The sequence below is a fragment of the Rhineura floridana genome, chromosome 6 (assembly GCF_030035675.1).
Source record: "Rhineura floridana isolate rRhiFlo1 chromosome 6, rRhiFlo1.hap2, whole genome shotgun sequence".
Classification (NCBI taxonomy): domain Eukaryota; kingdom Metazoa; phylum Chordata; class Lepidosauria; order Squamata; family Rhineuridae; genus Rhineura; species Rhineura floridana.
The window spans coordinates 153,804,691-153,831,023 of NC_084485.1; the positions used below are offsets into that span (position 1 = coordinate 153,804,691).

The following is a 26,333-nucleotide window of genomic DNA, read 5'->3' on the forward strand; positions in this document are numbered from 1 at the left end:
CCTCCTGTATCAATCTGACAACATTCTCTTCAGCTTTAGAAGTGCTGTTCAGTACCATCTGTACAGAAACCTAGATGGGAGACTTTCAGTTTAGTCTTTCAATCCTGGCCCAAATAGCAATGACTGGTAAATTTCCCTCGGTGTGAAAAGGTTGCTATAGTGTCGTAGGCAGCTTATTGAATGGCGCTGGTGACATCAGCATGTCAGAAGTCCCTCTTGCGCACCATTTAAAATTAGCCATGTCCAAAAGATATTTTTTCACTGGTTGCTTTGTTTTGTATTTGGAGGCTGTGTGCTCCCCCTCTGCAGCACTGGAGTGCACACTTCCTATAATTAAAACATATATATAACTACCCAGTGGGACAAGGCTATTCCCTTGTAGCAAGGCCAGCCCCACCTCTTTTCATAATATGGGGATCACAACAAGAGCTATCACAGCAGATGTCCATTACTGAAGAAAAGCAGTGTTTCCATAGCTGGGGGGAAAAGATTATATTTTCCCCTCCAATGTGGCAGGAAGTTTTAGCTAGCAGTCTTTTATGGTCTCAGTTTTCTTGTAAGGAGGGGTACTGGAAACCTAAAGTATTACTGCAGTATCTGTGTATTTATAAATTACAAGTAAAGAAACAAGCAGGTACCTAGATAAACAGTGATAGTCTGTAAAATCCCCAAACTCTATCCTGGTAAGATTTCTTATTGCCAGTCAGTTGAAATACTTGGGTCTCTTTCAGTAACTGCATTCAAAACTGTTTCTTTTGAGATAGCAGTTATCAAACACTACCCATGCTTACTCAAACAAGTGTCTACTAGTCACTGATGCCCTTTAAACACCATTAGCCTAGAGAAAAGGTGGTATTTTCACTTGACAAAATGGAAATTAGGATTTTAAGATTTTGTATTTTTATTTGTTGGAACTGTGAACGCTTCATCCCCAGAATACACTTTCACTTCAAGAAAAAATAGCAAAAATGAAACTGCATGCAATTTTGTGGTAGTGCTCATTTATCATTTCAGTTAAAACATTGTTTTTAAAGGGTAACTGGAAGCCTGGTCCATTTTTAAAATATATAAGTGAGTGAACAGGTTGAACACAGCTGCCATTACCACCTTCTGCCAATTACTGTCCTGTTTTAACCAAATGCTCCAATAATAATAATAATTTTAAAAAGCTTCTGTCTCTGTTGCTATGTGAAAAGGCCTACATAAGTGACAAAGAAATTGACAGCTGTCAACACAGGGAAATGTCACAATATGGCTATTAATCTATTCAAGTCTTAAAAACCTGCTGCCTTTTCTGTTACTGTTAAGGGGTGGGACACACCAGCCTCAAACATTATGTTTCTTAAGGCTTAAATATCCAATGAAACTCTGGAGGTGGATTTGTGAAATCTCTGAGACCTTGTGAAATCAATAAAACTACACCAATGTATACCTTCTGAAGATTCATGGAATTCGTCTTTAAATTCAGACTCCACCATAACTAGCTCAGTGGTACAGCACACACTTTGTAGGCAAAAGGTCCCAGATCCAATCTTCAACATCCCCAGTTTAAAGGCCCTTGGGTAAAAAAAAGCTGGAAAAGACCCTCCCCTGAGATTGAGGAGACAGCCAGTGTGGCATAGTGGTTAGAGCAGCCTTTTCCAACTGGTGTGTTCAGATGTTGTTGGACCACAACTCCCATCAGCCTCAGCCATTGGCAATGTTGGCTGAGGCTGATGGGAGTTGTGGTCCAACAACATCTGGAGGCACACTGGTTGGGAAAGGCTGGGTTAGAGTGCTGGACCACGACCTGGGCGGCCAGGGTTCGAAGCTCACTAGGTGACCTTGGGCCAGTCACTGCCTCTCAGCTTCAGAGGAAGGCAAAGGTAAATCCCCTCTGAATACCGCTTACCATGAAAACCCTATTCGTAGGTCGCCATAAGTCGGGATCGACTGGAAGGCAGTCCATTTCCATTTTGAGATTGAGGAGAGCTGCTGCCAAAGTAAGCAGTGTCAAGCTAGATAGACCAATGATCTGCCAGCACATGACAACGTCACAAATTCATGAGAGCATAATATATGTATTAGTGACCATCACAACATCTGTCAATTGCTGGGCTTTGTTGAGGATATCTCACTGGTCTGACTTCCTAAGATATGAAGCTGCCCGGCACTGTCAGACTATTTGTCTATCTAGCCCAGTATGGTGTACTCTGACTGGCAGCAGCTCTCCAGGAATTCAAGCAGCTTCCCCCCTCACTTAATATCAGATCCTTTTAACTAGGGATCTGATATCGGACCATCTGCATGCAAAGTTTGTGCTCTATCACTGAATTATGCCCCCCCGCCTCCACTGGTAAAGCAAGTAATGTTGTTGCTTCACTACATCAAGATAATTGGATCATTCTGATGACGAGATGCACCAGGATTCCTCACTGTCTGTGGAGAATACCTGTTGGGTCTCTGCATCAGTCACTCTTATGAGCTTTCCTCCTTCCAATCAAAAGATACCCCCAGAATATTGACTTCCCATGTAGAACAAGGATGGAGAACCCTTTTCCACCCAAGGGTGCATTGCCTCAGGGGCAACGTTTTGGCGACTGCATAGCAAGGGGGGGGGAGTCAAAGAAGCGTGATTGGTGACAAAAGTGGGCAGAGCAATGGCTGTGATACTTACCTTTGTATCCAGCCATTCAAAAGCCAGAGATTTCTACTCTTTCTCTCCCTTCCCGCCCCCCCCCAGCAGCCAAGATGCATTATCACTGTTCAAGGACCCATTCTAGCCAGGCAAAAGCACTTAAGGAGGGCATGGAGCAGGGCTGGTTTGGGGTGGGGCCTGGGAGGAGGTCTGACCTGGAGAGAGTCCCAAGGACTGAGTGGAGAGGCAGAGAGGGCTGCATTTGGCTCTCGGGCCTAAGATTACCTGCCCTGATGTACAATAATGTAAATCTCTTCAGGTATAAGAGTGAAGTGTGCTTCCAGTTTAAAATCAGGGGGAAAATGTGCCTCTCCTATCAAGACGTCTGGGAAATCCTGGTCTAGAACACAGGAAGCGGTCATATACCCTTGGTCCATCAGCTCAGTATTATCTCTGCTGACTGTCAGCAGCTCCCTGGGGTTTCAGAGAACAAGTCTTCCCAAGCCCTACCTGGAGATGCCAGAGATCAAGCCAAGGACCTTTTGCATTTAAAGGAGAGGTAGTGAACCTTTTGCCCAAGGGCCACATTCTCTCTTCGCCAATCCATTGGGAGCCACATGCCAGCAATAGGCCCCTTCAGAGAGTGCTGGGCTGCACCCACACCAGTGGTATATGTACTTTAAAAAAATGTTGCTGCCAAAATTGATGGGTTCTTGAGGGACCAGAAAAAATGCGGGGGGGGGGAGATCAGGCTACCAAACTGAAGATTAGCTGGCCCTCATTAAAAGTATGTGATCTGCCACTATGTAGAAGTGCCTGTAGCTCTTAATGATGCAATGCCCAGTCTAGTGTCCAAACGCATGGTTTTGGTCTTTCACACTGCAGAAACAAAAGCTGGCGCTGTTGTTGTTTTCTAAAACAATGAATTTGTGCAACAAACCTGATGTAGTTGCTTTCATTTAGATGATTAATCAGGGGATACACATGGCCAGTGAAAAAAGTTTCTGGCAAATGCCCCTGGGAGTTCTATAGGTGCGGCTAAGAGCAGAGCTGGTAATTATGCTGTTCCCGTTTATTTATTTGAATGCATTATTTATGCTCTTTTACGGAGTCGGCTGTTCCATTCCTTTAATATACTGTTGTGTATTAAAGGGACAGCCATTTGAAACCTAATCAATTTGAAGTCTGAGTTAAAAGTCATTTTAAGTGCTACATCTCTCAGTGGGAGCCCTAGTCAATTTCTTATCTAATGTGATTTTTTGGGGGGGGATGTTTTGCTTTCTGTTACTGATTTGGAGATCCATTCAAATATCACTGAGCTTGGTTGGGGCACCAAATGGAAGTGCTGCTATCCTTAGCGGGCTTCTGGATGTGGGCAATTTAGCAACACCCAACCAATGCTGTTCTGCTTTCACTGCTTTCAGACTTCTGGAATATAAATAATATTCTTTAGCCATGGGATCACTCCCCCTTTCTCCACCCCCAATTATTGTGTGTATGGGGAGTGGGTGGAAGGTGATACCCCCAGGTCAGATGGCACTAATCGAGTTACTTGAGAAGAACAACGGACAAGTACGAGTAGCGCTGTGACTAATGACGCAGCTGGGTCAAAGCCAAAAGAAAGCCCAGAGGCTGATGCGCACAGATGCGAAAGGAGAGTCTGGAGTTGTACGACATACACAATAGGAACATGGAATGTGAGAAGCATGAACCAGGGAAAGTTAGGAATTGTCAAGCAAGAAATAGAATGTATCAATATTACAATACTTGGCGTAAGTGAATTAAAATGGATGGGAATGGGACACTTTCAATCAGGCAACTACAAAATATTTTATGCAGGAAAGGATAAATTAAGAAGAAACAGAGTTGGTTTAATAGTGAGAAGTGATGTAACAAAAGCAATTAGGACCTACAATGCAAGGTCTGAGCGAGTGATATCAATGAGACTTAGCAGGAAACCTATCAACATAACCATCTTTCAAGTCTATGCTCCAACAGCAACACAGAAGATGAGGAAATTGAGAGATTTCACGCAGACATACAGGAAGAAATTGATCACACACACAACACAGGATGCTCTGATAATCATGGGGGACTGGAATGCAAAAGCAGGGAACACAGAAGAACTAGAAATTGTGGGGAAATGGGGCTTAGGAGATAGAAATGAAGCAGGAGAGAGACTTACTGAATTCTGTGAAGCCAATTCTTGCAAACACATTTTTTGAGCAACTGAAAAGACGACTGTACACGTGGACATCACCAAATGGTCAATATAGGAATCAAATTGATTATATAATTGGAAGATGGAGAAGTTCCATACTTTCTGCGAAAACAAGACCAGGAGCAGACTGCGGTACAGATCATGAACTGATCATATCGAAAATCAGAGTAAAGCCAAAGAAGACCAACAAACCAATCATAATGCCAAAATAAAATTTAAATAGCATCCCAAAAGAATATAAATATCAAATAAGGAACAGATTTGAGGCTTTAAACCTAGCTGATAGAGATCCAGAAGCACTATGGAGTGAAGTCAGAGACATTATCAGGGAAGAATGTAAAAAGACAATACGTCTAAATAAAAAGAGAGAAGGACCTCAATGGATGACTGAAGGAACTCTTAAAATGGTTAAAGAGGGAAGGAAAGCAAAAGCAAAAGCAAAAGGAGAGAGAAACACAGTTAGAACCCTAAATACAATAATACTACAATAATTATTGTACAGAAATAGAAGAGGATAATAAAAAAGGTAGAACAAGAGCCCTATTCCAAAATATTAGAGAAATCAAAGGGAAATTCAAACCAAGAGTAGGGATGTTGAATAATCAACAGGGGAACACACTGACTGACCAAGATGAAATAAAAGGAAGATGGAAGCAATACACTGAAGAGCTCTATAAAAGAGATGCAAGGATGACAGATTCATTTATGGAGGAACTATATGAAGAAGAACCAGAAATTTTAGAATGTGAGGTGAAAGCTGCACTTAAAATACTTGGAAGAAACAAATCTCCAGGAATAGATGGCATACCAATTGAGTTGCTACAAGCTACTGAGACAGAATCTGTCCAAATATTGACAAAAAATTGTCAACATATATGGAAAAGAAAACAATGGCCCACAGACTGGAGGAGTTCAATATACATCCCAATTCCAAAGAAAGGGGATCCCAGGGAATGCAGTAATTATCGAACTATTGCCTTAATATCCCATGCAAGTAAAGTAATGCTCAAGATTCCACAACAAAGGCTCTTACCATATATGCAACGAGAAATGCCAGATGTCCAAACTGGATTTTGAAAGGGAAGAGGCACCAGAGATCATATCGCAAGCATACGCTGGATAATGGAAAGGACCAAGGAATTTCAGAAGAAAACCACCCTGTGTTTTATCGATTACAGCCAAGGCTTTGATTGTATAGATCACAAAAAACTATGGAATGCTTCAAAGAAATGGGGGTGCCACAGCATCTGATTGTCCTGATGTGCAATCTATACTCTGGATAAGAGGCTACTGTAAGGACAGAATATGCAGAAACCGACTGATTCCCCATCGGAAAGGGTGTGAGACAGGGGTGTATTTTATCACCCTATTTATTTAATCTATATGCAGAAGATATATCGAAAGCGGAACTGGACCAAGATGAAGGAGGTGTGAAAATTGGAGGGAGAAATATCAATAATTTAAGATATGCAGACAATACCATACTACCAGCAGAAACCAGTAATAATTTGAAACGAATACTGATGAAAATTAAAGAGGAAAGCACAAAAGATGCTTAGTACCCATCCCATGTTCCGGGTCTGCCCAAAACCAGACGATAACTGGGGGATGCAGGTTTCCTACCAACCTTCGACTGTTGTTGTGTAATGCCAGGTCTGTAGTACAAAAAACATCACACATCCATGATACAATCTTGGATGGACAGGCAGACCTGGCATGTATTACGGAGACCTGGTTGGATGAGGCCGCAGCTCCCATTCTTGAGGCCATGTGTCCACCGGATTTCCGTTATGCACAGCAGCCGAGGGTGGGAAGGTGGGGAGGGGGTGTGGCAGTCATCTACTGGGAGTCTTTAGTTTTTACCAGACCTCCTCTACATAGGACTAAGTTTGTTGATTGCATGTACTGGAGGTTGGGCCCGAAGGGCAGTTTGGGGATCCTGCTGGTGTACCGCCCACCCCGCTGCACAGCAGACTCCCTGGCCAAGGTGCTTGAGGTGGTCTCGGCTGTACGGGCGTTGTCCCCAGAATTATTGGTGCTGGGTGACTTTAACGTGCATGCCGAGACCACTCTCACTGGGGCCCCTTGGGATTTCCTGGAAACCATGGCTTCCTGGGAACTGCACCTTAGTAATACTGGGCCCACCCATGTAGCCGGTCATGCTCTCGACCTTATGTTTGTCCTGAGAGGGGAGGGAAGTGCTCTGAAGTTAGGGGTTGCTTCTTCCACCCCTGTGTCATGGTCAGATCACTACCTGGTAAATATAGACTTCTCGATGCCTCACACCCTCCGCAGGGGAAAAGGACCTATTAGAATGGTCCGCCCCAGACGCCTGATGGATCCAGAAGGATTCCTGACTGCGCTTGGGGAATTGGAACCTGCTGAAGGCCGCTCGGTTGACTCCCTGGTGTTAGAGTGGAATGAAGGGATCACCAGGGCTCTGGACCAGGTGGCACCAAAACGTCCTCTCCCCCTGAACAGAACTCAGTTATCACCATGGTACACACCACGGTTGCGTAATCTGAGACAGGAGGTGAGACGACTAGAGCGCCGGTGGCGGAAATCCCGTTCCGAAGATGTCCGGACACAGGTTAGAGCAGCAGTACCTGCCTACCAAGTGGCAATAAAGGCAGAAAAGAAGTTCTTTGCTGCCTCTATTGCGTCAGCAGAGTGCTGTCCCAGGAGGTTGTTCCAGGTGGTCCGAAGCCTGGTCAGTCCAGTTGCTCAGGAACCCTTGGAGCAGTCCAAGACCTCCTGTGACAAGTTAACAAAGCACTTTGCTGACAAAATCGAACATTTACGGAGCTCGATCCTGTACGCCGTGGATGCAGTGAGTGAATCAGAGTTGGCCAGTTGCAAGCCAGTCAAGTGGGATCGGTTTCGGCCTCTCCCTTCTGAGGATGTGGACAAGGTGCTCTCGACTGTGAAGCCTACCACCTGTCTAAATGATCCTTGTCCATCGTGGCTCCTGGTGAGCTGCAAAGAGAAACTGGGCGAGGGGATCAAGGCGGTGGTCAATGCATCCTTGAAGGAGGGTGTAATGCCATTAGCTCTCAAGGAGGCAATTGTAAAGCCCATCTTAAAGAAGCCCTCCTTGGATCCCCAGGTTTTGAATAACTTTCGCCCAATTTCGAATTTACCATTCTTGGGCAAGGTCATTGAGCGAGTGGTGGCTAATCAGTTGTCGACACACTTGGATGAAACGGATTTTTTGGATCCATACCAATCGGGTTTCAGGACTGGACATGGAACTGAAACAGCCTTGGTCGCTCTGGTTGATGATATGAGGAGGGCATTAGATAGGGGAGAATTCACCTTTCTTGTCCTCCTTGATCTTTCAGCGGCTTTTGATACTGTTGACCACAGTATCCTTTTACATCGCCTGGAGGGATTGGGAATAGGAGGCACTGTATTACGGTGGTTCCATTCCTTTCTCTCCGATAGGCATCAACAGGTATCATTGGGGGAGGAGGTTTCAGACCCTTGGCCTCTCAATTGTGGTGTGCCACAGGGCTCTATCCTCTCTCCCATGCTATTTAATATCTATATGAAGCCGCTGGGGACAATCATTAGGAGATTTGGGCTGCAGTGTCACCAATATGCGGATGACACTCAGCTCTATCTCTCGTTTAAATCTTCGCCAGAGTTGGCTGTGGAGACCATGTCCAAGTGCCTGGAATCCGTGAGTGGATGGATGGGAAGGAACAGGTTGAAGTTGAATCCCGATAAGACTGAGGTGCTGCTTGTGGGAGACAAGGGAAGGTTGGGAGATGTTGACCTGATGTTCAATGGGGTAAAATTGCCCCTAAAGGACCAGGTCCGCAGCCTTGGGGTTGTTCTTGATTCCAGGCTGTCCATGGAGGCTCAGATTTCGGCAGTGAGCCGGGCAGCCTGGTATCAATTACACCTCATTCGTAGGCTGCAACCCTACCTCCCTGCTCATCAGCTCCCACTGGTAGTACATGCCCTGGTCACCTCTCGTTTAGACTACTGCAATGCGCTCTGCGTGGGGTTACCCTTGAAAACGGTCCGGAAATTACAACTTATACAAAATGCTGCGGCTCGACTACTTACAAATTGTCGCCGCCGGGAACACATCACTCCAGTGTTATTCAATCTACACTGGCTTCCAGTTATTTTCCGGGCTCAATTCAAGGTGTTGGTACTAACCTTTAAATCCCTACACGGTTTCGGACCAGTTTACCTGATGGAGCGCCTCCAGCGTCACCAATTATGCCACCCGACAAGATCAGCCACTCAGGGCCTTCTCTCAGTCCCACCAACTAAAACAGCTAGGTTGGTGGGGACTAGAGAGAGGGCATTTTCAGTGGCGGCCCCCACTCTCTGGAACTCCCTCCCGTACGATCTTCGGCATGCCCCTTCCCTGAATGTATTCCGCAAAGCCTTGAAGACCTGGCTCTTCAGACAGGCCTTTGGGACTTCCGGGGAGGTTTAATTTTCAGGACTAACTGCCTATTACTCTGAACTGTTATCATTCCTATTTATAGTTTCCTTGTTATATTGTATTTTATGTGTATTTTATTGTGCTGCATTTACTGCAACTGATTTGTACGTTGCCTAGAGTGGCCGTTGGCCAGATAGGCGACACATAAATTAAATTATTATTATTATTATTATTATTATTAAAAGCAGGACTACAGCTGAACGTCAGAAAGACTAAAGTAATGACAACAGAAGATTTCTGTAACTTCAAAGTTGATAATGAGCATATTGAACTTGTCAAGGATTATCAATACCTTGGCACAGTCATTAACCAAAATGGAGACAATAGTCAAGAAATCAGAAGAAGGCTAGGACTGGTGCAGGCAGCTATGAGAGAACTAGAAAAGGTCATCACATGCAAAGATGTATCACTGAACACTAAAGGCAGGATTATTCAGACCATGGTATTCCCGACCTCTATGTATGGATGAGAAAGTTCAACAGTGAAAAACATGGACAAGAGAAAAATCAACTCCTTTGAAATGTGGTGTTGGAGGAGGGTTTTGCAGATACCATGGACTGCGAAAAAGACAAATAATTGGGTGTCAGAATAAATTAAACCAAAACTATCACTAAGAAGCGAAAATGATGAAACTGAGGTTATCATACTTTGAACACATGAGAAGACATGATTCACTAGAAAAGACAATAATGCTGGGAAAAACAGAAGAGGATGGTTTACAACAGATGCTAATGAAGATCACTGATTCATAAGGTTGACACAAGTTTAATCGACTTGAAGGCAGATAACACACACACACACGCTACATGATGAAGCTACATGATCAAGAACATCATTTTAAAATACAAAACATGCATGCAGGAATACAAGTATATAAGAACTAAGTATATAAAATAAATGATATGGGGATAAGCAACAACGAAGATCAATCTAAAACCTACATCCACAATGCTACCCGCCAGAATAAGCTTCATATATCTATATATGATTATCCATATATCTATAAAGATTTTAAAATTAATTTATATATTATCAAAGTATTTATTCATATAATAATGATAAAATCATTCCATATATAATAAAGAATTTAAGAAATCAAAACAAGCAGACACCCCCCCCTTCCAAGCTACTCACCCCTCCTACGCGAAAAAAGCAAAAGGAACGGGGGGGAATCTAAATACATATCTATAAATATTAAAATGAATTCATGTATTTATTTATTTAATAATAATAAAATCATATTATATATTTAGAAATATCTGAAAATTAATTCATGTAAGTATCTATTTATTTATATATTTAGTAATAAAATAATATTATATATAATTAATTAATAAGACAAAACAAGCAGACACCCCCCCACCCTTGTGAGCAACTCACACCTCCCCCATGAAAGAGGCAAAAGGAACAAGGGAGGGGGCTAAGGGGAGGGGTAAACAACCCAACTCCCCACAATCCAAAAAGGGGTGGAAGAATTATGTAGCGGGCTGAATGGAGGGGGGGTTAATGAAGGTTACCATCCACAAAGGGGGGTTGCTTGTGCAAAGCACTTGCTTAAAACCCACTCTAGCAAGGCCCCAATAGGGTGCAAGGAAGGCCCCTGAAATAAATGGGGTGGGATTGGCGCTGGAACGCACCTGCAAACAGCCAACTCCAGGAAGAGCTGACAAACGGAAAGGGGCCAACAACAGAAGGCAAAGTGTGAGAAGTCCTATAGAAAGCCACGTGTAGGCTCAGCGCAGCAGCAGTAGAGCTAGCAAGCAACACTGCAACCGCTGCCCAGCTGACGCGCGGGAAAAGGGGGGCCCAGCAAAAGGAAGGCGATGAGGGAGAACTCCAGGAAGCAGCCACGTGCAGGCTCAGCGCCGCAGCGCCAGAGCCGGCCGGCAAGCCAAGGCAGCCGGTCAAACACCGCTGCCCAGCTGATGCGCCGTGGGAAAAAGAGGAAGGCTGCAACAAACAGGAAGAACGCCCGGGAAGTAGGTAAGACGAGACACTAACGCCAATAGGCAAGCCCCACACCCGCCTCTCAGCTGATGAGAAAGCAAAGTTAAACACGGCACGAGGGTACCAGAAGTAGAAAGCAGGAAACCTCTACAAGGAAAATTCACCAAAGACGTTCAGCAGCAGGAGACCCAAGGAGCCTTTTCTTAGCAAGGCAAAAAAGGCACGCTCTTAAAGCGGAGCAGGCTATATATAGCCGCTCAAAACCCTTACCCCATTGGTCAAGATACCCCACCTGACCTCTTACACAATTTCTGGAACCTTCCTGAGCCTTCCTAGAAATAGGGTGTAGGCAAACCTGCCCCTACCAAATGGGCAGGACCGTCAAAAGTTGTATTTACCAAGTCTTTTGAAACATAATGCATAACTTTTGCTGCCATTTTTAGTCTGTTTTATCCTTGTGTTGGTTTTCAGTTTTGTGATTTTTAGCCTTTTTTGATACTTAAAATTATGTATGCTACTTTTGGAAATTTAATTGGAAAGCTGTGCTTTCAGTGATGTAAATAACAATTGCATTCAGCATGTCCACCTCAAAATACAATGAAATGCCCAAAGCTAGTAACATATAAAACATTTATATTAAATACTATCTATCAGACTGTGCAAAACACTTATATAGAGTTTATTATTTCATAAAATATGAACCATTTTTGTTTTTGTTTATATAGTGAACTTGCAGTGAATAGTGTTGGCAGTCCTGAATAAGTCATTCCGAAAGCATGTTGCAGTTTTGTACTCAGTGACGCCTCCAAAGTTCATGGGCTGATTTGCTTCATATGTTGATGCTATTCCAATACTTTACATTAATTCCATGGCTCCACAATCCCCCCAGCTGCAAACCTCTACAGGAGAAGGTTAGGAACATACTTAGGAACATAGGAAGCTGCCTTATACCGAATCAAATCATTGGTCTGCCTAGCACAGTGTTGTCCACTCTGACAGCAGTGGTTCAGGATTTCAGACTGGAAACATTCCCAGCCTTACCTGGAGTTGCCAAGGTTTGAACCTGGGACCTTCTGCATGCAAATCAGATACTCTGCCACTGAGCTACAGCTTCTTAATTACAAGTTTCAAGCATCGTAACTATAACTCAGATGTGTTAAGACAACTTAAAACAATGAAGGAATTAAAAGTTTGCAACTGCAATTTTTGTGGAATGTTGTGGAATTCAACTGCATGGCCTGGTTCAGATAACCACTGAGAGGTTCATAAGCCATGCTTTATGAAGCTGTGAATGAGATCAGGGCCACACACGCCTCTCTTCACCCTTTCTTTCTCCCATTGTGAGCCAGTTTCAGTGCAAGGATCCTGCCTTGTGTGTACAGTATGTATGTATTGAAAGCTTTAGAACGACTCTTTATCAGGTATCAGACCTCAAATGGCCATACCACCATAATTATAGATACCACCATAAAATATAAACCATAAAGTACAAACAAAACAGATTAATAGGTGTCTAAACAATTAAAATTCTCTGGGCAATCTACATGAGAATCCAAACCTTAAACTCTAACCAAGCATATATAATAATGAAGCATATAGAAGAACAAGTTCTGCTGAAACAGAAACAGCAAACCAGCATGGCTTCTGCAAGAGGAAGTCCTGGCTCGTTAACCTATTTGAATTCTTGAGTATCAACAAACATATAGAGGTGATCCAGTGGACATAGTGTACTTACTTTCAAAATGCTTTTGACAAGGTACCTCACCAAAGACTCCTGAGTAAGCTTAGCAGTCATGGAATAAGAGTTCTTCTTGTGGAACAGGAAGTGGTTAAGTAAAAGGAAGAAGAGAGTAGGAATAAATGGACAGTTTTCCCAGTGGAGGGATGTAGATAGAAGTCTCCCAAGGATCAGTATTGGGACCTGTGCTGTCCAACCTGTTCTTAAACCATCTAGGGGTAGGTGTAGGCAGGGAGGTGGCCAAGTTTGCTAGTGAAACTAGATTGTTCAGGGTTGTTAAAACAAAAAGGGATTGCAAAGAGCTTGGGGTCATAGTGGATAGCTTGATGAAGATGTTGACCCAGTGTGTGGCAGCTGTGGAAGAGGAAGACTTCATTGTGGAGATCATTAGAAAAGGAATTGAATATAAAACTGCCAATATCATAATGCCGTCATACAAACCTGGAATAAGACCTGCGGTAGCAGTTGCAACTTCTAGAAAGCTGTGGAAGAGGACTTATCAGCTTTTTCCTTTTTGCTGCTGTTGGTCTCATTTGGAGGAGAGGAGAGGGAGCCAGCTGTCAATCATCTAGCCTGGTGAGAGGAACCCCTTCCCCGCCTCCGCCTCTGAACTGTTGTCTAAGCTGGAGTGCTCCTTGGAGAGCAGCAAGGGGAGCACCTAGAGCTCTGTGGTCTGTTGGCTTTCTTTCTTTTTTGCTTTGTGTATATGTATGTAAATCTAGATTATTACTTTTGTAATACTGGATTTAATTTAAGTTTGTTAAATGGTTGGTCTTTGAACTATTTGGACTGATTTCTCTCCCCTTCTCTAATGCTTTGTATTTTGAATATTTGTTGTAAGTCACTTTGGGCACAGCTTGCTGTGGAAAGGTGGCATATAAATAAACTCAGTCAGTCAGACCGATGGTACCACTGTATTTGGAATGCTGTGTACAGTTCTGGCCGTCTCACCGCAAAAGGATATTGTAGAACTGGAAAAGGTTCAGAAAAGGACAACCAGAATCATCAAGTGGATGGAGTGATTACCCTACGAAGAACGGTTGCAGCGTTTGGAGCTTTTTAGTTTAAAGAAAAGGTGAGTAAGAGATGACATGATAGAAGTGTATAAAATTATGCCTGGCATGGAGAAAGTGGACAGAGAAAAGCTTTTCTCTCTCATAACACTAGAACTCAATGGACATCCAATGAAGCTGAATGTTGGAAGATTCGGGACAGACAAAAGGAAGTACTCTTCCTGCAGCACTGAGTTAAACTGTGGAATTCGCTCCCACAAGAGGCAGGGATGGCCACAACTTGGATGGCTGTAAAAGAGGATTTGACAGATTAATGGAGAGTAAGGCTATCAAAGGCTACAAGTTGCGATGGCTATGCTCTGCCTCCACAGTCATAGGCAGTATGCTTTGCAATACAAGCTTGTGGGTTTTCCATAGGCACCTGGTTGGCCGCTTTGAGAACAGAATGCTGGACTAGATGGGTCACTGGCCTGATCCAGCAGGCACTTCTTATGTTCATGGAACTCTGGCTTAATGTTGGTAACAAACCAGGAAAATGAAGTAGGATTCTGGTGTTTATTAAAACCTCATGATTAATAAACTGGGGTGCAGATAAATCGGCCTTCTGTAGTGTTTTTAGCTTTGAAACTGTTGATTTAATGTATGGTGTGGATGTGACCTAATATTTACATTTAAAGCACATGGCAGTTCCCAAAGAATCCTGGGAACTGAGGTTTGCTAAGGGTGCTGGGAATTGTAGCTGTGTGAGGGGTAAACTCAAGGTCCTGGGATCCAGCATTTTGTATTTGAAAGGCAGTATTTACTATTGACTTTTATACATTTTTAGCTTTTGGTGTTCCATAATATTTTTTGGATGGACTCGCTGTAAGGGTCCACTCACTTCCCTTTGTTGCATTTTGGTTGCAAAATGGCACAAGTTAGATGACACAGTCATAGTTTATTTATGAATCGCATCTTCCACAAATACATTGTGGTCAAAGCAGTTCTCAGAAGATAATTTAAGTGCAATAACAGAATAGCCATAACAAATAAAATAATGCTTTACTCCAGCTTGGCACCCCCCCCCCATCTGGAGATGGCCAACAGACCTCAGACCTCCTTCAGCTCTAGCCAGCACGCCAAATGGTCAGGGATGACAGGAGCCACATACGTAACTCTTCAAAATGATGTAGACAGACTGGTGAGCAATGAAGCTAGCAAGGGGATTATCAATTGTTTCACGCATGAAGAAGGTTAAAAAAACAGGCTTTGTGTACCAGGTCATCCTTCAGGTGCCTTTAAAGCTATGAGGCTACAATTAAGCAATTCGGACAGAACTGTACCTGCTCCAAGGTCAACAAGCAACTCTGGGCCAATAAACAGATGATGCTCTCCTAACAATTGGTCATCCCCTTTACTCAGCCTGGAGGTGTCAATATAACCAAGGTCATCAACTCTGCTACATATGTTATTTTCTTCACCAAATAAGAAGAAAGCACAGGGAGATGAAGAATGTCTGTTCAATTGTAGTTATAAAGAAAAATTATTTCCTGATACATTCTTCTCTCTTTTATTTCATCCTGCAGAAGCATTTATGTTATAAATTAATCACTTCTATCTGAATTGGTGAGAGCCAACAACGCCTGCCACTGTGATTGACAGCTTGTCTACATGTAATTTAAGCAATGTTGGATCAGTTTCATTAGAGAAGGGGATGCAATATAAGAGTCAAAACTTTTTATGGATTTGGGATTCAGCTAACTTTTAAAATTTAGATTTTGAGATGCAGATTTCCCCTGTTGTTTGTTCCCTAGTAACTACTATTCAGAGCTACATGCCTCTTGGGTATGAAGGTCACATTTAGCAATCAAGGTTAATGGTGGCTGATAGTCAAATGTGAGAGTGCCTGCCGAATCTCTGCTGTGTTTTCCATAGCATGGGACTGGCAACACTAAATGCCCAACTTCTAGCCAAGGCCAGCCAGGCCTCTGTAACATGTGGGACAATCAGGCCTAGTGCCAGCACGTGTTAGGGTTGCCAGGTCAGAAGCATTCCAAACCCTGAGATTTCAGGGGTGGGCCCTAGTGATGTCATGGGGGCATGCCCTGGTGATGCCATAGGGGGCAGGCCCTAGTGATGTCATTACACACGATACATTAAGCATCAACCACAATTGCTTGGAGCAAACCACTCAAACAAAAAAAATGCTCTGATTGGAAATTAAAATAGAAATCTTAAGTAAAAGATGGAGTCAATAGGACTTAGATATTGTTAGGAATGTGCTGTTGATCAGGCTTAACTAGGGATCCTCTGCAATGATATCCATATCAAAACAGGATGGCAACCCCCTGCCTGGAATGCCCTACCTGCCTTTTAGTGTGGCTGCTCCAAACTACTTTACAGACTTGATCCTTCACTGCAGAGAGAGGTCTGAGAAATGAGTAAGAGTTAAGAAGATTCTCTACTCTTTCCTGCCTACTCTGTGGGCTGCTATAAACTCACTTCGACAGCCAACCCAATTCCAATGAGTAATAAATGACAAAGAGAAAACACACATGGTTTGGTCTACCTTCACAGGCAGTAGATTGGGAACAACAGCAATTGGAGACACACTTTCCAATATGTGAATTCTCTTTTACCGCTATTGGGTAAGAAACAAACCATCATGCAAATAACAAGATGCATCATCAGTGGGTTCAAGGGGGTTGAACTAACCATATAGAACCACTGTTGTTGCTTCAATGGATGTAAGGGAATAAGGTCAGAGGTAAAGGTAATGCAAATAGAAAAAGAAAAACAAAAGACAGTGATGATTTCCTAAATGCAATACCATACCAACCACAACAAGATTCCTATGAGTAAGACAGAAAACTCAGCATTCCACAACCAGTCAGGTTCCTAACTCAAACTAAGCCAGTCAGCAAGGTCACAGAAATCCCCATGCAGCACAACCTGACCTGGGCGCTGCAGTTAGTGCAGAATGCTATGGTGCAATTGCTACATGAGTGAGACCCTGTCAGCACATAATACCTCTGCTCTGAAATCTGCACTGGTTTCCGATTTGCTACCAGGCCAAGTTCAAGGTGTGCTTTCCATGCTATGAGTTCCACATAGTATTTATTCTGCTCTTGCAAGAAATCAATCCTTTAGTATGGTAGTACCTACACTTTGGAACTCCCTGCCTATTGATATTAGGCAGGCACCTTCATTGTACTCATTTTGGCACCTGCTAAAAATATTTTTGTTTAGGTAAGCCTACCCAGGCATGTAGAAGCCATTATGTTTTTTATCTGTTTTTAATTCATTATTGGTTTTATTATTTTGAACATTTTAAAATCCCTCTTTCACTGTTTTTGCCAATACTTTTATTGTTTTAATTCCTTCTGTAAACCGCTTTGAGGTTTTTTTTACAATAAAGCAGTATATAAATGTTGTAAATAAAATACATAAATTTTGGTGCCACTGTGGCCCTTAGGTCTTTTCCCTCTTTTATATCAACTCAGGCCCTTTGGTACCATGTAGCTCAGTACTGATGACATGGACTAGCATTGGCTGTCCAGGATTCCTGGCAATAGTCTCTTCCAGAGAATGTATTTTGCACTTTTGCATGCAAAGCGTGTGCCCTACCACTGAGCTACAGCCCTGTTTCAAAAAGGATATTTTAAAATTGTTTTTTTAACTCACTAATGAATGCAAAGCATACTAGGGAAGATCCACACCATGCATTTAAAGCACATTCAACATACATTTGAAGCACATGAATCCCACCACAAAATTCTGGGAACTGTAGTTTGTTAAGGGTGGTGGGAATTATAACTGAGGGGGAAACTACACTTCCCAGGATTCTTTGGGAGAAGTCATGCACTTTAAATGCGAGTTGGATGTGCTTTAAATGTATTGTGTGGATCTGCATTATTTCATAAACTTTGCCTGCATATAAATCATTTTAATCAATTTTTTAAATGGAAATAAGCTTCAAAGTTTACTGGGTGACCATGGGCTACGCACCATCTCTCCGCCTAATCTACCCCTCGGGGTGAAAACAACAGAGGGGGACCATGACCACCCAAAGGAAGAAGGGCACACTTAAAATGTAGAGGAAATAATAATTGGTAAATGATAATTTACAATCATAATGTGAAATCAGATACATATCAAGACATAGTATGAAAAAATATTTATATAAGCATGAATGTCAAAGACGTTTATTATTTATACAGCCTGTAAAGATATTTATAGTACAGTCCTAAGCATGTTTACTCAGAAGCAAGTCCCAATATATTAAAACAGGCAAGTGTGCACAGACCTGCAACCTCAAATGTAAGGAACTTCACTCACCCAACCCAGAATCATGCCACTTTAAGCTGTTTTGCAATTGTTTTATACTTGTTTTGTGGTTATTGGATTTTAAATGGCTTTATTTCCTTTTGTGAGCTGCCATGGTTTCCAACTCTACCTCACAGGGTTGTTGGAAATATTCCATACACATACACACTGGAGATGTAAAAATACATACACCTCATATAATAATTTATTGTCAAAACCAATTGACCATTGCAGAACATTGTTTTGTTTTGTTTTTTTTAAAAAATAAGTATTAGTTTCCTGCCAGATAACAGCAGTGACACTTAAGTAAGCCCTGCCTAACTGCTTAAAAAAAAAAGAATCAGAGGGGAAGAGAAAGATTTACAAACAATCCTTTTCTATATTCACTCAAAAGTCCCACTGATTTTCAGCACAATCCTAACCATGTCTACTCAAAAGTAAGTCCTACTGAATTCAGTGGGGTTATACAGCTGGTATAGCACAGTGGGGAGGAAAGCCTGCCTGGGAGTCCAGAGTCTGTGAGTTCAATTCCCTGCTTGTGTCTCCTGGGTGTCAAGGGCCACAGTGAGTGGCTCAGGGGTGACGTGACCTGCCACCTGTGCAACCGTGGGCAAGCTGCATAGTCCCAAGGAGCCCAATTGCCCCCCAGCTGGCAGGTGCGGACAAAGAAGGGGCTGGCTTGTGCAGCTGTGGCAAGCTGAGCAGGTCCTAGCCAGCTGGGGAGGACTAGCCTCAAAGGGATGCAATGGTAAACCCCCTCTGAATACCGCTTACCATGAAATCCCTATTCATAGGGTCACCATACATCGGGGTTGACTTCAAGGCAGTCCATTTCCATTTCCAACTTCCAGGTATGTGGAATTAGCATTTATTTATTTATTTATTTATTTCTTGCATTTGTATACCGCCCCATAGCTGAAGCTCTCTGGGCGGTTTACAACAATTAAAAACATTAAAACAAATATACAAATTTAAAAACACATGCTAAAATGCCTGGGAGAGGAGGAAAGTCTTGACCTGGCACCGAAAAGATAACAGTGTTGGTGCCAGGCACACCTCGTCAGGGAGATCATTCCATAATTTGGGGGTCACCACTGAGAAGGCCCTCTCCCTTGTTGCCAGCTTCCCACCTTCCCTCTGAGTAGGCCCCCGGAGAAGGGCCTTGGATGTTGCGCGTAGTGTACGGGTGGGTTTATGTCGGGAGAGGAGTTTCATCAGGTATTGTGGTCCTAAGCCGTGTAAGGCTTTATAGGTTAAAATCAGCACCTTGAATTGAGCTCGGAAACATACAGGCAGCCAATGCAAGCGGGCCAGGTCTCTGCAGTGGCCAGGAGTGCTTTTGCCCAGCTAAGACTGGTGCACCAGCTGCGCCCGTTCCTGGAGACGCCTGATTTGACTACAGTGATGCATGCCTTAGTTACATCCCATTTAGATTACTGTAACGCGCTCTATGTGGGGCTGCCTTTGAAGACTGTTCGGAAACTTAAACTGGTACAAAGAGCTGCAGCCAGAGTGCTAACTGGAGCTGGTTACAGGGACCATACAACCCCCTTGTTGCGACAGCTCCACTGGCTGCCAGTTTGTTTCCGGTCACAATTCAAAGTGCTGATTTTGACCTATAAAGCTCTATACGGCCTAGGTCCAGGCTGTTTGTCAGACCATATCTCCCCATATGAGCCTACCCGGGTGTTGAGATCCTCAGGAGCGGCCCTTCTCTCAGTCCCAACACCTTTGCAAGAGCGATTGGTGGGGACGCAAGATAGGGCCTTCTCGGTGGCTGCCCCCAGGTTCTGGAACACTCTTCCTCGGGAAGCACGAATGGCCCCTTCCTTGCTATCCTTCCGTCGGCAGGCAAAGACTTTTTTATTCCGACAGGCTTTTCGACTAGAAGCTGTTTAAGATAGGACCTCATAAGGTCTGTTGTATTGTTCTATGGTCCTATTCTTAATGTTTTAAATTGTCTTAGTATTTTAAGTGTATGTTTCATGGTTTTAATGTTAGGAATAGTTTAATTCTATTTTAATTGTATATTTTTGTATGTTTTTTACCTATGTGTAGTTTTTATTTGTAAGCCGCCCTGAGTTCCAGTTTTGGAAAAAGGGCGGGGTAAAAATAAAGAGTAATAATAATAATAATAATTTTATATGTTTGAACCATCTGGTCCCTGTTGCCAATCTGGCCGCTGCATTTTGCACAAGCTGCAGCTTCCGAACCATCTTCAAAGGCAGCCCCACGGAGAGCGCATTGCAGTAAACTAACTTGGAGATTACCAGAGCATGGACAACTGAAGCCAGGTTATCCCTGTCCAGATAGGAGCATAGCTGGGCCACCAACCAAAGTTGCTAGAAGGCACTCCGTGCCACCAAGGCTACCTGAGCTTCAAGTGAGATATGGTTCTAGGAGAACTCCTAAGCTATGAACCTGCTCCTTCAGGGGGAGTGCAACCCCATCCAGCACAGGTTGGACATCCACCATCCGGTCAGAAGAACCACCCACTAGCAGCATCTCAGTCTTGTCAGGACTGAGCCTCATTTATTAGACCTCATCCAGTCCATTGTCGCAGCCAGGCACCAGTTCAGCACATTGACAGCCTCACCTGAAGAAGACGAAAAGCATAAGTAGAGCTGCGTGTCATCAGCATACTAATGGCAATGCACTCCAAAGCTCCAGATTACCGCACCTAATGGTTTCATGTAGATGTTGAACAGCATGGGGGACAGAACTGACCCCTGTGGAACCCCATACTGGACAGTCCAGGCGAGGGTGCCGACCGATGTTCCCCAAGCAACACCTTCTGGAGCCGACCCGCCAAGTAGGAGCCGAACCACCGCCATGCAGTCCCTCCCACTCCCAACTCAGCCAGTCTTCCCAGAAGGATACCATGGTTGATTGTATCGAAAGCCACTGAGAGATCAAGGAGAATCAACAGAGTCACACTCCCCCTGTCTCTCTCCCGACAGAGGTCATCATACAGGGCGACCAAGGCTGTTTCCATGCCAAAACCAGGCCTGAAACCCAACTGAAATGGATCCAGATAATCGGTCTCATCCAAGGGTGTCTGGAGTTGGCCTGCCACCACTCGTTCAAGGACCTTGCCCAGGAATGAAACATTTGCTACCTGCAATTAGCATTGCAGCTTTACTCCCAGACAGGCTTCATACTGGGAAGGTTTCCAAAACAACAATCCAGTGAAATTTAAACTTGTTTGACTCCTTAATTAGAAAAGTATGACACTGCACCATGTACACTTTGTAAAACTTCTGTTAAAAATTATTTGAAAGATAAAATGTATAATATGCCATTTTTGCAAGTAATAAAAAACCCTGACACTTTTATACCTATCAAGATCCTGCTGTGATCTTCTGTTGTAGTGCAATCCTATGTATGTTTACTCAGAAGCAAGTCTCAATCCTTTACAGAGAAAGTAGTTTTTATGCTGCTGAAAGCTATATATTTGCTGAATTCCTGTTGTAAGACATGCAGGAAAAGGAAACTGTGGCTTTAGCTATTGCCTGGGGGCCTCCAAATCTTGTCAATCACAACTCTGACTTCACTTATTGGCTAAACACCTGAAAGGGCAGGGATTAGAGCAGCTGGTACTAACGGAAGTTGTGGGCGGGGGAGGCTGCTGACGTTTTGGTTTATATCTTTTAAACCAGATCACCTAGGAACTTATTTTTTTAAATAAAAGCTAAGAGTCCAGAGATTAAGGTGACTAACCCAGAGACCCAGAGAGGACCCCCCAAAACCGGAGTCTCCGGGTGAAAGATGGAGACCTGGTAACCCTAGCGCATGTCCAGGTTGGGCCCTGAGTGAAGGCCCCTGCGGGGCTCCTCAGGGTGAGAGGGTAGAACTCCTGCTCCGCGATCCACAGCAGCGTTGGGTCAGGCACCTTTCCCATGCACATCAGTGTGCACACCCTGTGTGCTGTGTGCACGTGCCTACCATCACCCATGATGTGGCAAGAGCATTGGTAAGGGGTTGATGCCCCCACTGCCATTTAGATGCCAGGTGTGCATGTGCACTGAGTTGGGAGGTAGGTGGGTCAGGTGGGCCTATTTAACCCCTGCACCACCTGTTTCAGGAGGGGCTGTTGGGGTTATGGTGTTGTGGGCCAGGGCAAGCTGGTGCCCAAAGGCCCAGTCACGCCTGGTGCTGGACCTGGGGACAACTAACAGCGCTCCTCTGGATGATCTCAGTGATTGAACTGGGATATAAGGGCTCAGGTAGTCTTTAAGGTATTTGGGGAGAGGCAAAGAAGTATAAGGAGCTCTAGCATTCTGCCCTGTGCCCAGCAACTCTTCTGGCTTCTGCAGGCATTGCCCGCAGACTTTCAAGCATGGGTTTGAAACCAAAAGGGCAAACAAGCATTTTATTTTAAATTATGAAAGCTCAGATTGTCAGAAAGATGAACTATGATGCAAATTTTGTGGCTTCTCTGCACTTGAGCAGATTTCCACAATACATACAGACCTTTTAGAAATCCTACTTTGTTTTGTGTGACACTTGCCTTTTTCCATAGTGTCTGGCTTGGCTTGCTTACTGGACCCATCTAGGTTGCCTTACTAAACTTCTCTCTGAATCAAGGGGCAGTCCTTTGATTTAGGGCACTTAGCTTGTTTCTGCTTTCTGCTAGGGTGCACATATATACACATTACTTTTGGTAATTGGCTTAGCTTAAGGCTTAGATGATCCTTCTTCCTCCACCCTGAGGATGAGGACTGTTTATATGTATTTGGAAATATGTCCCAAAGGGTATGTGCTCGCTCTTCCTTCCCCATTTGCAATCCCCAGAACCCCAGACCCTGGATTTCTTTTTTTTTTTTTTTAAATAACTTCCTTCCCCAGAGTTTACAGACCTCTATTTGTATGAGTGGGCAGGTTTAAGAAGCCAAGGTCAGCAGCAAAAGAAGGTGTGGGAAGGGAAGGAAAACAGAGTATGTAGCCAAAACATTTTGTCCTTTCCTTTTACATTCTGAACATCTGGTTCCCATGAGACCCTTGGCTAATTCTAATGTTTAAATCTTTGATGTCCCCTAAATCTCCTAATCCTTTCTGTGTCCAAGACCTTCCAAAGCTTTAATCTCCAATGCTGTTCTCTGCTTCCCTGCCAGAATCAAACCATTCTTCCCACCTCCCCCTTCAAAAGCTGTTTCTTGGCTGCTTCTTCTTATCTTTCAGAAAGAAAGGGGAACGGGGAATGTTTTTAATGTGATCTGACATCCTAAGACCTGTCTTTGAGAAGTGGTGATGGCCTAGGATCTTACTCCCCTGCACCCTAAAATATCTTGCCAGCAATTGTGTTGCCACGGGTGCCATTTCCTCCTTATCCCTTTTGCCTTTAGGTTGGCAACTCGAGGAGCCAAGTATCTCTTCTTAGGAGGCCAGATTTGGTCCAAGGGCCCCCGGCTGCTAGCTGACCCTAAGATAACAACAGGCTCTTAATATTCTTCATTTTTGTATTTGTTTCCCTGATCAAAACATTAGTCTGAGCCTGACAGAGGGGCTCTTTTCTAATCTCTACAGGGAAGTGTTCTTATCATGTTCTTTATGTGAATGATGTGGTGATACCCTGTCATGATCTGATAGCAGCCAAACAATGGGGAACAAGAAGGTATTTATTTAGGGCTGTGTCCATGGCGTGGGGTGGGGAGGTGCTGAGGACTCTGGTATCCTGGATTTTCTGCATAACACTCCCTGAAACTTTAGTTATTTTTAAAAGGCAAGGTTACTTCCAGACCATCTGTTCATCCTAATTTGTTCACACAAAGTTTGCAGGGAAGTTAGACAATGTTAGCAATTTATTGAGCTTTCACTCTGGTCTGTGGGACAGTTAAGCAATCTTGCATGAAACAAGTGTTATTCCACACTCCCTAGAGTGTTTTCCCCTCAGTTCCCTGGTTTTTTTTGGAAGTGTGTTTGTTGCACAAGAGCTCTAAATGTGCAACCTGAATTTGCCTGTATGTGGTTGGATCCAGCCGAAAATAGTGACAGTCTGGAAGAGCCTCAAGCCTCTCTGTTCCTTTTACTTGTGGATATGTAAGGAAAAGAATGAAAGCAGCGTTCTGCTCAAAAGCTCTCAAAGAAATAATATAATTAAATAACATTAAACACATTAGGAAACCTCTATTTATGGTTTGATCCTTCTGCAATGATCCCCTGTTCTTTTAGGACATGGATGGGCCTGATATTGTTAAAACTCCCCCTGCCTGTGTAAGCAAGGACTGGCAGTTCATATTATTTCAGCTGAAGAGCTGGTGTGGTGCAGCACAGAAGTGGGTCGGGAGGTAGATGATGATGATTACTTTAACATTTATTACCCACCCTTCACCCAAAGGTCTCAGAGTGGGTTGCAACAATTACAGCATTAAAAACTGGGAACTACTGGCGGATCTCAGTGATTCACAGTAGATCAGCAAGGCCTTCTTATTCCCAATTGCTTAACAATAGCAAACCTAAAAAGGCTCTTTCTGTTCCCCTCAAATAATTTTGGCTGCTGAAATGAAGGGAATAGTGAAAAACTAGGAGTGGATTTTTGTGTGAAAGGTCTGTGAGCTCAGTTCTGGTATTAAAAGCAAATTCCTGGGCTTAGCATGTACTTAGAGATACCATGTTCCATAATTTGAAGGGTGCATTTGCCCTCCACCCTGAGCCCTGTTTTGTGTCTGGCTTGTCTGGTGGACTTGGAGGTTGTAGCAAAAAGAGAGGGGGGGGCCTAATGTACCTCACAGGATGGTTGTGAGGTGGGGGTGGGAGAGATATGATCCATTGTATGGTGTCCTGGGTACTCTGGAGAAAGAGTGGGATACAAGTGTAATAATTTTAGGAAGTCTGAATAAACAGGTTCTAAAAAGCAACCTTGGCTATCCTGTATTTGCAAAAGCCAGCATAATATACCCATTCCACCACTAGACCTCTCCTGGCTTGGTGCTGTTTCTCTCTCCCCACAGGATTCTGCTTTTTAGAAGCGCAGGCAACCATAGCCTCAAAAATCCTCTTCAAAAATTAAAGGATTGAATTAATGTAGGAAATACTGATATGGGAAAGAGGGTAGGTTTTCCCACTAGTAAAAGTTCTCTTCCTCCACCAGAAAAAGGGCTTATGATTCTCCCCAATTAAAATGCTCTTGGTACCCCTCTGCCACCTGGAAAATTCCAATTTTTCATCTTCACTGGAGAAAGAAATCCCGTTTTGGACCTCCTGCATAACTATCCTCCACTGCATCAAATTGTCACCTGCAGACTTTGCCGCAAGCAAGCGTCTCCCTGCTTGCATCACTCTGTTCTCAATTTTTCTGATATTGGGGATCAACAGCAGCCACCCGAGGAATCTGAAGAGGGGAATGGGAGAGGGGTGAGGTGGTGGCGGATCACTACTCTGTAAAATTTAGATCCTTTTTGGCTTCCTCCTCCAGAAGAGGTCTGCAGGTTTGGGAGGCAGGAGAAAGAGGAGGGGAGAGATAAAGAGACTGAAGTGGGTCTGTCTGAAATATCATCCTGCATGAATACATGTCAATGTGCTTACTAGCCATTGATAGCCTTATTCTCCAAGAATGTATCTAATCCCTTTAAAGTAGGAGTGTGTGTGTGTGGGGGGGGGGCTTCCATTGTCTCCTGGAGAAAATATCAGCTTTGGGAGGGGGAAGGATTTTCACCAGGACTGCAGTGCAGGGGGAAAGGATCAACCCCTTTCCTGCCATGGTCCCAATCCCGATCCACCCATTATTTTAAAAGTAACACCAAGGCATATCAAGTGCATACACACATTTAATGTATCATCTAGTTTGCCCCGGAATGTGTGAACTTTAAGGCCAGAGCGTGGCGGCAGTATTGCCTGAACAGGCCTAGCATGACTGCTACACCTCCATCTCTCCTTACAATCAGTTCCTCTTGACCTGACCTGGCCATAAATGCTTCTGAGTCAGGCTTGGGGTTTTGCCTCGGCTGCCAGATTCTGACCTTACTTGTGTCAGTGTCCCTTTCTTTTCCCACCCCACCTGCCAACTTCCTTATTCTAACCCCCATCTG

At 43.7% G+C, this 26,333-nt stretch overlaps 1 protein-coding gene across 1 annotated transcript in view; it reads left to right on the forward strand.

Moving 5' to 3' along the window:
* Positions 1 to 11,245: 11,245 nt before the first annotated feature.
* Positions 11,246 to 26,333, forward strand: part of BRINP2 (BMP/retinoic acid inducible neural specific 2) — a 165,966-nt gene continuing 150,878 nt past the window's right edge. Inside the window, exon 1 of the mRNA XM_061634189.1 lies at positions 11,246 to 11,286. The gene's annotated coding sequence lies outside the window, so the exon portion shown is untranslated. The remainder of the gene's footprint in view (positions 11,287 to 26,333) is intronic.